Source organism: Martes martes (genome assembly GCF_963455335.1).
Source record: "Martes martes genome assembly, chromosome: 3".
Lineage (NCBI taxonomy): Eukaryota > Metazoa > Chordata > Mammalia > Carnivora > Mustelidae > Martes > Martes martes.
This window is the reverse complement of record NC_137890.1, coordinates 74,643,250-74,654,843: the sequence shown is the minus strand read 5'-3', so window position 1 is coordinate 74,654,843 and position 11,594 is coordinate 74,643,250. Positions and strand designations below refer to the sequence as shown.

The following is an 11,594-nucleotide window of genomic DNA, read 5'->3' as shown; positions in this document are numbered from 1 at the left end:
CTGGCGAAGGTGCGGTATGTGTCTAGAAAGAGGTGGACATAGTATGGATCTTGTCTTATGACGGCAGGCACCAGCTGATCTATTGCGGCCTCCAGCCTGTGGGCCCGGTTGGCCCACAGCACCGAGGTCCTCTTCCTCTTCTCGGTTGAACCGTTTTTCCCCTGAGGTGAATCAGAGGAGGCATGAGTCAGTGCCATGGCCACCAGGAGGGCTGGGGGCTGGAGGGCAGAATGAGCCCCCAGATCTCAGTGACTTATGCAAGAGGTGGGACAAGAGAGCCCACAGCCCGAAAAAGAATCAGGTGACTCAGTGTTTCATGGGGTTAATCCTAAGGCTCTTGGTTTGGGTTCAGGTCATGGTCTCCGTGTGCTGAGACTGCGCTCCTCGCAGGGCTGTGTCCATAGGGCAGTGTCTGCTTGAGGATTCTGTCTCTCCCTCTGCTTCTCCCCACTCTCCCCCTGCCTCTCTCTCAAATCCATCAATCGACCAATCAATTAAGAAACCTTTAAGGAAAAGAGAAAATGTTCTTGGTATCCATACAAAGAATTGAAAGAAAGGATGTCTGAACTTGCTAGTATCTCAGGTCCCTTTGTGAGCGGAGTACTGATAGCACCTCCCGGCACGAATGGCATGGATCCTGTGATTTCTGATAACATATCCCGTTCTTTCTATTTCTTCTAAAGACTTTTTATTTGTTTATTTGACAGAGAGAGACGTCCCAAGGAGGCAGAGAGGCAGCCAGACAGAGAGGGGGAAGCAGGCTCCCCGCTGAGCAGAGAACCCGACGTGGGCCTCGATCCCAGGACCCTGAGATCATGACCTGAGCTGAAGGCAGAGGCTTCACCCACTGAGCCCCACCCCCCCCCCCGGCACCCAACATATCCCATTCGTGAGACGAGAACGCAGAGATGTTTTAGGTGAGAGGGCTTAGGATATGAGGGCATGCAGGCTGTAGGATGCAGCCCTGCGCATTGGCAACACAAGGGGATTACATCCAGTCCCGCACCAGTGAAGGGCTCGATGGCTGTGATAGATGACTGGCCTTCGGGACTGCTGTGCAGTGCAGTGAGGCCCCTGTTCCTGACCCTGGGGGTGGGGGGAGGGCCAAAGACGTGTTCCATCAAAACAAAAGGGCAGAGCAAGAGGCATAGTACCATGGGCCCCGTGTCCCTTTGGATCAAAGTCTCCCAACTCACTCTTGCAAAAGATCATTTGCAAGACTTGCAGAACTTGAGGAAGGACTGTTGGGCCAAGGGGGACACCTGGGAGCACGAGTTAAGAAAATGCCTAGCACAGGGCAAAAGGAGTCTAGATAAACGGGATGAGACGTGGTTTAAAGTCCCTTGAAGGATATTCCTGTAAGTATGTGGATGATGACTCTGCTCCTGTCCAAGGCGTGGGCAGGACCGGGAGGGCAAGTTTGGGGAAGAGATGGGATGCAGATGCATGGCAGTACAGGACTCCAGGAGCCCAGGCTGGCTTCTGGGAAGTGGGGCCCTTGGTGCTGCATCGGCGCCCTGGGGGTCGGGTCTCCCCAGCACCCGCACTCACCCTGAGCCAGCGACAGACTCTGTTGGCATCGTGGGGCTTCTTGTCCTTCGAGGAAAGAGAGCAGGGGATCTCCTCATTCACCTCCTGCACCATGTCCTCTGTAGCGTTCTGTGAAGACAGTGCCCGGCAGCCAGGCAGGAGGCCTTAGAGCCCTGTCTGGAGGCCTTTGCCGGTCTTCAGACCCAGGGCGCGCTCCATTCCACACACACCACAGCCCGGTATGCAGACCCCTCCGCCAAGGAGAGCAACGTGGCACAGCGTCAGGGCCTCGGATGTGCTCTGGCACAGGTAAGAGGCACCTCAGGAATCCCCTTTCCACGCGGCCCACCACGACATTGGTGTGAACCGGGAGGGATCACCAGGGTATCCACGGTGCTCACCCCCCTCCAGCCCATGGGCGGGAACCCCCACGTATCCCTCTTCCCCTCCAACTCCAGAGGAAGGGATGGGGCTTCCCTAGGACGGTTCAGAGGGGTGGGTGTCGCCCAGTCTGCTCAGTAGTAAGTACCTTATGGCGTCTCCCTCGACATGCCCTGAGGCACTGTGGGCGAGGCTTGAGCCAATGCCGGCAGCATGGGAACCAGCCATTTTCCTGGGGCTTCTGGTACCCAGAGCCCCGGGGAGTAGGCAGACAGCAGGAAAACATTTTTCCGTGTCAGTTGTCTCTAGCCAAATAACCCTGATACCGGACTAGGCTAGAATGTGGGTGCCTGGTTGCAGGGGTTCCAAGTTCTCTGGGGGTCTGTGATCAAGGGAGTGACATCACTGCCTGAGGTCCCCTACCGGGGTCCACTCCTGGCTGGACACCTACACAAACGGTGCTGCGGTCTGCCATCGCCTCATCCCCCTTCTGCGTGCAAGGCCACAGCTGTACACAGTGACACCAACACACCCCTCTCCACAGGCCCCCAGGGCAGGTCTGGGAGCAGCCAGGGCCCCAGCTTGCAAACACACCTGGCGTCAGGCGCACCTCTCTATTCTTACCTGGGTTTGACCCTAGAGAAGCCATTGTGCCTGGCAGGGATGCTCTTCTCTGTAAAATATGGATGATTCTAGCAAGTCTTTCTACCAGATGTCCACAGGCATAGGTTGGATAATAGCTATGATGTTAGAGGGAGTGGTGTCACATGCAGGAAATACCTCCAACCCCATTTCCTCCCTCCTCGCAGCTTCTTTGAATCTGCTACGAATCAGATCCCACCCCACAGTCCCTACTGGGGCGTGTGTGTTTGTGTGCACGAGCACACTCGCTCCTGTGTGCACACATGGGTTCATCAGTGCTCACATTCTGGAGTCCCAGAAGACGACAGCCCCACCTACCGAGGGCTGGGTAATAGCTTCCCACGATCTTAGGCTTCGAATTTTCAATGCAAACCCTAAAGAAGGGACAGGCGTCTTGGCCCTGGATGGTCAGAATGTACCCTTGCCCCTAGAGACCGCCTGTCCTGGGATGCAGGCCATTACCTCCTTTCCACAGGGTGTGATGGAGATAGGGGTCCATCCAGTGGGTCGCCATGACCTGGGATCCTCCTCAGACAAGAACACGGGGAGATGTCTCCTATCTAGGATATCAACGAGCACCCTCAGCCCGATAACCTTTCCATGTCGACAGCCACTTCCTTCTAGACAACCTTTTCCGGAGCCCCCAGTGAATGGCTAGGTGCATCCAGGACCCCAACTTTGAGGACACTCAAAGAGCTGGCTTCATGCCTGCTAAGCCTCCCTACCGGCCCGATGCTGGGCAAGGCCCGGACCCTGCAGGGATCTTCACAGTCTCCCCTCAGGGGCTCCATTGGTTCCCCAGCGCCTCTGTATACATGCTTGTGTGACCCCTCTCCCCTGAGTGTGGTCTGGACTTCGTGATTCACTTCCATGTCCCAGAACGTGGCAACATGACCCAAAGGCCCTTCTGAGATTTAGTTAGAAAAGCTCCCTGCCCAGCCTCATGTTGACTCTCACCCACGTTCTCTCTCACATCCTCACACCGGAGCACGAGCCCCTAGGTTGAACCATGACACAGACATACGCGCGTGGCCTAGCCCTGTGGGTCCCCGGCAGACAGAAGAACTCAGGTCTTTGCGATGGGCTGTATCTGGCCCATGCCCCTAAGTGAGCTCAGGTTCTCGGTGAAGCAGGTCCTCCCTTGGTGTTGTCAGCAGCCCCAACGTAAGGAGAGACTCTGGAAGGAGCCCCCAGCTGGGCACTGCTGGATTCCTGATCCCCTGAGACCACGAGGCAGCGCTTGTGGGTTCAGCCACTGCGTGTGGGGAAGTGTGGTCACACAGCACTGGGAGAAGGGCACTGACACTGTCCAGCTTCCCGGGCCCTGGCCCCCCTCCCCTCCCTCTCTGCTCCTTCCTCAGCTTCCTCTGGCCACCCTGGCCCCCTTTCTAACCTCCGCTCTGGGAACATCAAATGTGGCCTCCAATCCTCTGCTCCGTGGTGCCCTCTGCCAGGCGGAATGCACTCGGATTTGTGCAGGGCTGTCTCTTTTTCCTCCCGCAGGAGTTCTCAATGTCCTCTCAGCATCGCCTTGTCAAACCCCTCGCCTGGTGGAGTTCGGGACTTAGTTGCAGTCCCTTGCTCTTTTCCTGGGGAGCAATCGCTCTTTCCATTCGCATTTTGGTTTCTCGTTTGTCCATCTTCTCCTCTAGACCCTGAGCTCTTACAAGGAGAAGCCGGTTGGCTGATAAGTACTGGCACCATCTGGGTGTGCAGTGCCCAGTGGCTGAATGAACGGGAGACAGGATCCATGCCAGCACAGACCAGCTCCGTTGTTTGAGCCTCACTGATTTTAGTCCTGTGTAAGCCTTTTGTTTTGTTTTTTAAGTTAACTGTGCCTGATGTCGGCCTCGAACTCATAACCCTGAGTTCAAGGATCCTAGTGACTGAGGAAGCCAGGTGCCTCTCTGGTCATTTTTAAAGGTTTTAGGCTGATCACTATTGAAGTGAACTCGGTGATTTCAACATGTTGTCCGGAGGTATATTACATTATGCTGAATGACCAAGTAACTCCCCACATTTTGGTAGCATGGCACCCCAGAGGTGCCCCCATGACAGTGCTGAGTGGATCTGCAGATTGGAGACTGAAATCCTTTATGTGGTCTTTCACAGGAGCCCAGAGTCCCTCCACCATCCGCCTTCTCTCTCCCTGGGACGTCACGCACCTCTGACGCCGTCAGCACAAGACGAATGATGACAAGGAAATACACACAGGAGGGGGTTTCCAGCCAGGTCTTGAAGGCCTAAATGTACACTTTGACGCTCGATCTTTTATGTACTTTTTTAGGATTTTATTTCTTTATTAGAGGAAAAGGAGCACAAGCAGGAGGGGAGGGGCCGAGGGACGAGAACCAGAGAGATGCTGAGCTGAGGAGGACAGGGCGAGGGTGATGTAGACCTGTGCAGGGAACAGTGTGGGCCACACAGAGCAAGCCTCCATCCACTGGTAGGCCGGGAGTAAGGAGTACACTCAGATCCCTGTGCCCATGACCTGCCATCAGGGGAGACCCTCTAGGGATTGCTTCCTGGACTCAGAGAACATTGAGCGGTGGGGAAATTTTCCTTTATTTAGGAGGGACGTGAAAAGTCAATCATGGGGATGATCCTTTCTCTTCTTGGACCTCCAGCCCCAGCCCCAGAAGAAGATCCTGAACCACCTCCAGAGCTACCTACCACTGTGGTGCCTGCGGCAGCTTCAGAGCCCGAGTGGCCTGGGTGGGAACAAGTTGTGCAGGTGATATGGCTGTGGATACAGCAGAGGGGAGGCACCTACCTGAAGGAGCCTACTGCGAAGTTGCTATGGACAACCAGGTGCCTGATTGAAACACTTAGGGGTCTACCCCTATGGGGGACATTCCTGGCTTAAAAGTGTTCAAGGGGTGAAGCGGGGTGATATCCCAGGTGTGACAGCATGACCTCAGGAACCCTGGGGTCCCAAGAAGACCAGGTGTGGCCCGAATGCTTCAGAGTTCCCAGACATCAGTTAGGGAAAATGGCTGAAAACCAAGAAGCTAGGTCCTGGCTTTCTGCTGTGGGAAGCAAGCTGGGCCCAGACTCCACATTACTTCATCCACAAAGTCTCACACATTTCGCCCTACTGGTTGCAAGAGCAGCCCAGGGACTCCCCAGCTGCCCGGCATCTACTCCGTACCCCTCGGCCTCTGGTCTTCTCAGCAGAATCCGTTCTCTTAAAAGTCAGCCGTGGCGCAACCCAGGGGTGTTCCTCAACTCTCCTCCTCGGCTTCTCCGTGGCTCTTACGTCACTGAGCCGCTGCACAATACCACGTGCCAGGTGCTGTTAGGTGTGTGGGTGGCTGAGCTGCCGGAGCCTGCAGGAGTGCAAAGCTGCTTGGGGGGGGGGGCGGGGGCTTGGGGGGTGAAACAGCCCTCGCGGGCTGTGGTGGAGGCCCAGGGGCGGGGGGTGGGGTGGCGGGCAGCATCAGGAAGGCAAGTGCAGTGGAGGGGCAGAGGGGGGCGGACGGGGCCAGGAGTGGTGGTTGTGGGGAGGTGAGATCTTGCATGAGCAGGACTGGGGAGCTCTGCGGCAGCTGGCATTTGGGCTGGGCTCAGAAGCATCAGCAGCGCCAGCAGGCTGGGACCCGGCATTCCTGGAGGGGTGGCACAGCCTGCTCAGGGGCCTGGCCTTGGGAAAGCTTCGGACCGTGTCTGGGGAAAGTGAGTCACGTAGGTGATTAAGGTGCATGACAGAATCTGCTGCTTCGGGGAAAGCTCGTGCAATACGGACGGCAAACAGAAGTTTGAGTTGAGAGGAAGCTCCGAAAGCCGACGACCCGCTCACTCCCAGCGATTCTCCGTCCCTCCTCGAGATGCGGCTGTGGCATCTCCGCGTCTACGCATGAACCACAGCCCGTTTCGCACAACATGTCCTCCCCGTTCTACGCACGGTCTCTCGGGCCTGCAGCTCCCCAGTGGGGCAAGCTCATTTTTCTCATTGGCTAGATGAGAGCACAGAGGAGCTGAGATGAAATGAATTGTTCCAGGTCTTCCGGGCTGGTGAGTGGCAAGCACTAGACCTTGGGCTGGTTGGGTCTGCCCACAGTGCCCCACTGGGGGCCTCCCCCTCAATTAGCATCGCATGCGCCCCAGCACACGTCAGTGCTTCTGTCTCAAAGCGGCAGGAAAGGGAGAGCGGAGGTCCGGCCAGTGTGCCCAGGGCCCATCACGTGGGCACAGCTGTCCCAGATGAGTGATGGCCACCAGCTGATCCGGGGCTCTCTAAACAACCAGCAGGTGCACAGTCCAACTGACAGCAGCCGGGAGCCTGTATCCAAGCATCCTGTGATGCTTCCCCTGACCACCTCTCTCAGCCCCCTTCCCCCGCATGGCCTCCGTCCACCTGGCTTTTTGTTCCTTCCTGGCATGCATCACCACTAGAAAGTAAGTGATTTCTTCCTTGTATTGTTTATGCTTCCCCTCTCTAGAAGGTAAGCTACGAGATGGCTGGAGACTCTGTCTTGGTAACTGATGGATTCTGAACTCCTAGCACCGTGCCTGGCCCGGAAGCAGATGCTAACGAAATCTTTGTCGGGTGAAAGGAAAAACCAAAGCATCAGTATTTTGTGTATTGTGCCTGCCTAATATTCATTGAAGTAGTAAAGATAACGAATGAAGAGCCATCCCCCTCTCCTGAGTGTCTACACTGCCGATGGGGAGAAAGGCCGGGCCGTCATTTACAATGACAAATGGAGTCGTGAGGTCCCTGCCAGGGAAGCATTCAAGCAGAGGCTAGATGACCATGGTAGAGAAGCGATTCCCGCATCAGAAAAACATGGATAAGGACCTCACAGCTAAGGTTCAATGATTTGGGGTCAGTGGGGGAGGAGAATATCTAGGGTATGGGGACTTGCATGACACAAGGTCATCACATCCTTTCGAATGAATGACTCCCAGGTGAGAGGAGACGAGCACTAATTTTCTTCAAGCATCCCCTAACTCTCCACAGGGTGAGTTTTGCTGCCGTGAGCACCCACAGCTCCACACGGCGCTCGTCTTCGTCAGCACAGGCTAGGACCCCAGGAGCAGGAGGAGAGCCCGTGCCGTCAAGAGGGTAGGCGATACCCAGAGGCTTGCTTCCCCCATCGGGGAAGGAAAGGGGCACAGGAGGGAGGGGGCAGATCTGCAAACCTGTTCTGGGGTGTCGCTTCCCTGGGAGGGTCTCGGGCATGAGTATGGGACTCAGCACTTCCTGTGACCTTGGACATTCTTGTAGGGCTGTGGGTGAGAGAAGACTTCCTAATAAAATCTTGGAGCAGTAAGGATGTCCTTTATCTATCTATCTATCTATCTATCTATTTATTTTTATTTTTTATTTATTTATTTTTTATTATTTTATTATTTTTTATTTTTTTTTTAAAAAAGATTTTTATTTATTTATTTGACAGAGATCACAAGTCGGCAGAGAGAGAGAGAGAGAGAGAGAGGAGGAAGCAGGCTCCCTGCTTAACAGGGAGCCCGACTCGGGGCTCGATCCCAGGACCCTGGGATCCTGACCTGAGCCGAAGGCAGGGGCTTTAACCCACTGAGCCACCCGGGTGCCCAAATAACCACATTTTTCGAAAGATTTTCTTCTATGAATTTTAGAGAAAGAGAGAGAGGATGTGCACGTGCATGAGTTGGAGGAGGGGCAGAGGCAGAGGGAGAGGAACAGACACCTAAACAGACCCCATGCTGAGCAGGGAGCCCCACATAAGGCTTGATCTCACCACCCTGAGATCATGACCTGAGCCCAAACCAAGAGTTGGATGCTTCATCAACTGAGCCACCCAGCTGCCCCATACGACACATTGTTTAAAAACAGAAACTCTTGTAACAAGAGTCTTTTCACACATGGCTCCAGTCAGCTGGGCATTTCTTTACATTCAGCTGAAATAAATGCCTTTCTTAGAAGCTGACAATGAGCTTACCACAGATCAAATGTTTCTTCTCCGTTTTCAATTAATTTCGGACATCCGCATTTTCCAATGATACCCAGCCCTCATATGTGAAACCTCTATTGACAGTGGGATGGGGAGGTCCCCCACCCCTTTCTAGCAACTGTAAGTTACTGCTCAACTCACTCCCGAAAGCACAAGATCCCAAACCTTGCCACATCATGTTTATAGACACAAACTCCTCAGGCTAAGAAATGTCCCTTTCACATTCCAATCACCCTTAGCACTGGTATTGTTCTTTGTATTTTATTTCTATTTAAAAAAAAAAAAACATTGTAGTATGATTAACATACTATGTTCTATTAGTTTCAGGTGTACAACAGAGTGACTTGATGATTCCGTCCATGACTTGGTGCTTACCGTGATAAACGCAGTCACCATCTGTCACCACACTGCATCGGTACAGTATTATTGACCATATTCCCTAGGCTGTACTTTACATTTCTGTAACTCATGTATTTTGTGACTGAAAAGATTTCCCCTCTTTTTCCCCTTTATCTATTTTGCCCATTCTCCTACCCATTTTCCCTTGGACAACCACCAGGTTGTCCTCTGCATGTAAGAGTCGGTTTGGTTTTTGTTTTTCAGATTCCACATAGAACTGAAATCCTACAGTTCTATCATTTGTATGGTACAGTCACTCCTCGTAGACTTCACATGTCTTGTCTTTTAAAATCTGCTCCACGTGGGGATGGAGAAATCACCAAACAGACACACACTACACTTAGAGGGAAAGGCAGGGACGAAGGACGCCATGTGTTACGGGGGATTATTTCTTGGTAGAAGGAACGTGCCTTCCTTTTGTCATGTTTACATCATTATTTACTAAAAAAACATAGTCTGCAGAAAGCCTAAAGAACTCATCTCTTTATGACCTAACTTGTTAGCAATAAAGGAGGATATTTAAGATATGACTTTAGTATTTGACAATATGCCCATTAGAATAGTTGAAACGTAGACGACCCGGGAAAACGAAAGCATGTAAAGGTGTCCCATGGACCCAGACATTTCTCTCGTGGTCTCTGCTTTTCAAGGCATGCTTCTAAAAGGGAAACCTAGCACAGATAATGAAAATAGCTCATTTGGGGGCTTCCCATGATCTTTGTTCTTTCAGGAACTTTCCTTTGTAATAAAGTGTTTCTTGCATAAAAAACTTTTAAAAGATGGGAACCACTCTTATGTTCTGCCGACAGACACAGAAGGCCATGTTGTAGGATTCCAGGCCCGTGAACACCCAAGCCGAAGTAAAGTGGCAGAGACAGAGAGAAGAGCAGTGGTTGCAGGGCCTGGGGGAGGGACTGAGCAGTGAGCGATGAGGGGCACAGGTGTCTCTGTGATGGAAATGTTGTAGAAGGAAAGGGTTGTGCAGCACTCTGAATGGACCTAAGGAGACCTCCATATCCCCCTGAAAAGGATGCGAGTAAAATTTTATGTAAATTCAAATTCTACTTTATTCATAAATAAGATCTCTTAAGTAATTATATACATATGTACAAAACAGAAGTATGACAAACAAAGCAATGAGGGGGGAGGGGAAGACATGCTTTGGCGCTGCAGCCAGCACGAGCTGCTGCTCGGGGGCCGAGCCTGGTTGCTCCACGGAGGCGGGTGCTGGTTGGGGCTCTTCAGGAACCCCAGGAGCAGGGGCAGAACCCTGCTGGTCCTCTAGGTCAGGCAAAAGGCCCGATGGCTCTTCCATCTGAGAGTAGTGAACGATGGCCCGGACGACCACCTGCCCTGGCCCCAACGGGGCAGGTGGTGTCCCTGCTCGTCCTGACCCGTGGTGAGCCGCCGCAGCAGGGATGGCGGGGGCCAGCTCAGGCCCCAGGGTTGCAGCGGGTGCCAGAGTGGCTGCTGGGACGAGTTGAGGCACCTCCTGACCTTGCTGTGGGGCTGGTGCTGTAGCTCCAAGAAGAGAAAGCATCATCAGCTTGATTGACTTCCCTTTTGCCTTGCCCTCTTGCCACCGCCCAGCGTGGTCTGCGTTCCAGACCCAGTCCCTGGACGGTCTCCCCAACGGAAGCCCATGGGACAGGGATCTGAGACGACTCACTCCTCTCGGCCCAACGACAATCTACGGAGGTTTCCGCAGGGGGGCCCGCCCTGTCTCCGCCTCAGGCCCACATCAGTCACCCCCAGTCCTCCTCACCCCCAGCCTCTGCCTCCGTGGCCTCAACGTGTTGCCCTTCCGATAGCAGAAGCCGGGCACGGCGCTCCAGGTCCGAGCCCGGCACGTTGACCTGCAGGTATGCCAGCAGCGCATGTAAGCTGGGAGACTCTGGAGGCTGCACAAAATCCCCTGGGTATTTTTCTAGCCACGTTGACAGGATGACATAGACGGCCCTGGGGACAGACATGGAGGCAGAGAAGTCAGAGCACAGGGCACCCATCCAAACCAATATCCCAGGGAACCCCTGTGGGAACCTGGGCCCCTGGGCTTCCAGCTGCTGTCAGAGGCCAGTCGTACTCCTTGTCCACCTGCGCTCTGGCAGTCCTGCCCGAGACAGGCCTGCTCCCAGACGGCAGGCTGGCCCAAAGCCGCTAGGAGTGGGAGTCCTTGGTCAATGGTGTGAGCATTTCTGTACTTCTTAGGGGAGCTGGACACACTCCTCAGCCTGTCTCCTTGCCCACTTGCCACTCGAATTCAACTGCATGTGCCCAGGGAGGGGTGGTGTCCGGCCTCTTCATGACCCTCCCAGCACTCACCACTGCTCCGTGAAGATCCAACCGAGGAGGAAACAAAGGGACTCTGTCTCTAGCGGGCCTTCCCGGGACCCTCCGCATACCTCAAACGTCACCTCCTCTGCCCATTCACCAGGTGCCATGAGTGGCTCTGCTGCCCCTGACACTCCCCTCGCACAGGGTGTGGGATGTCTGCTCCCTGAGCTCTCACTGGGTCGCCACTCTCCCCGAGCCCCCTCTGAGCACCCAGTGTGCAGGTTCCAACAGACCGCTGTGGGATGGTTCCTAAATCCTCCATTGTGGGTCCCAGCATTGGGGTAGAGAGAGGGCTGGGAGGGGGCAGGGATGGAGCATGACCCTCTTAGGGGGTTGAAGCTGTCCTCCATGCCCCTCTGCTCTCCCACAGTG

At 54.2% G+C, this 11,594-nt stretch overlaps 2 long non-coding RNA genes across 2 annotated transcripts; both read left to right on the top strand.

Moving 5' to 3' along the window:
* Positions 1-1,796: 1,796 nt before the first annotated feature.
* Positions 1,797-4,806, top strand: LOC308340155. Its single transcript, XR_013966584.1, has 3 exons — positions 1,797-1,839; positions 4,206-4,355; positions 4,666-4,806. It is a non-coding gene; the product is annotated as an uncharacterized lncRNA (long non-coding RNA).
* A 1,254-nt stretch (positions 4,807-6,060) lies between these two features.
* LOC308340094 lies at positions 6,061-9,938 on the top strand. The gene is made up of 4 exons (XR_013966580.1): positions 6,061-7,366; positions 7,517-7,621; positions 8,811-8,904; positions 9,093-9,938. It is a non-coding gene; the product is annotated as an uncharacterized lncRNA (long non-coding RNA).
* The last annotated feature ends 1,656 nt before the right edge of the window (positions 9,939-11,594 follow it).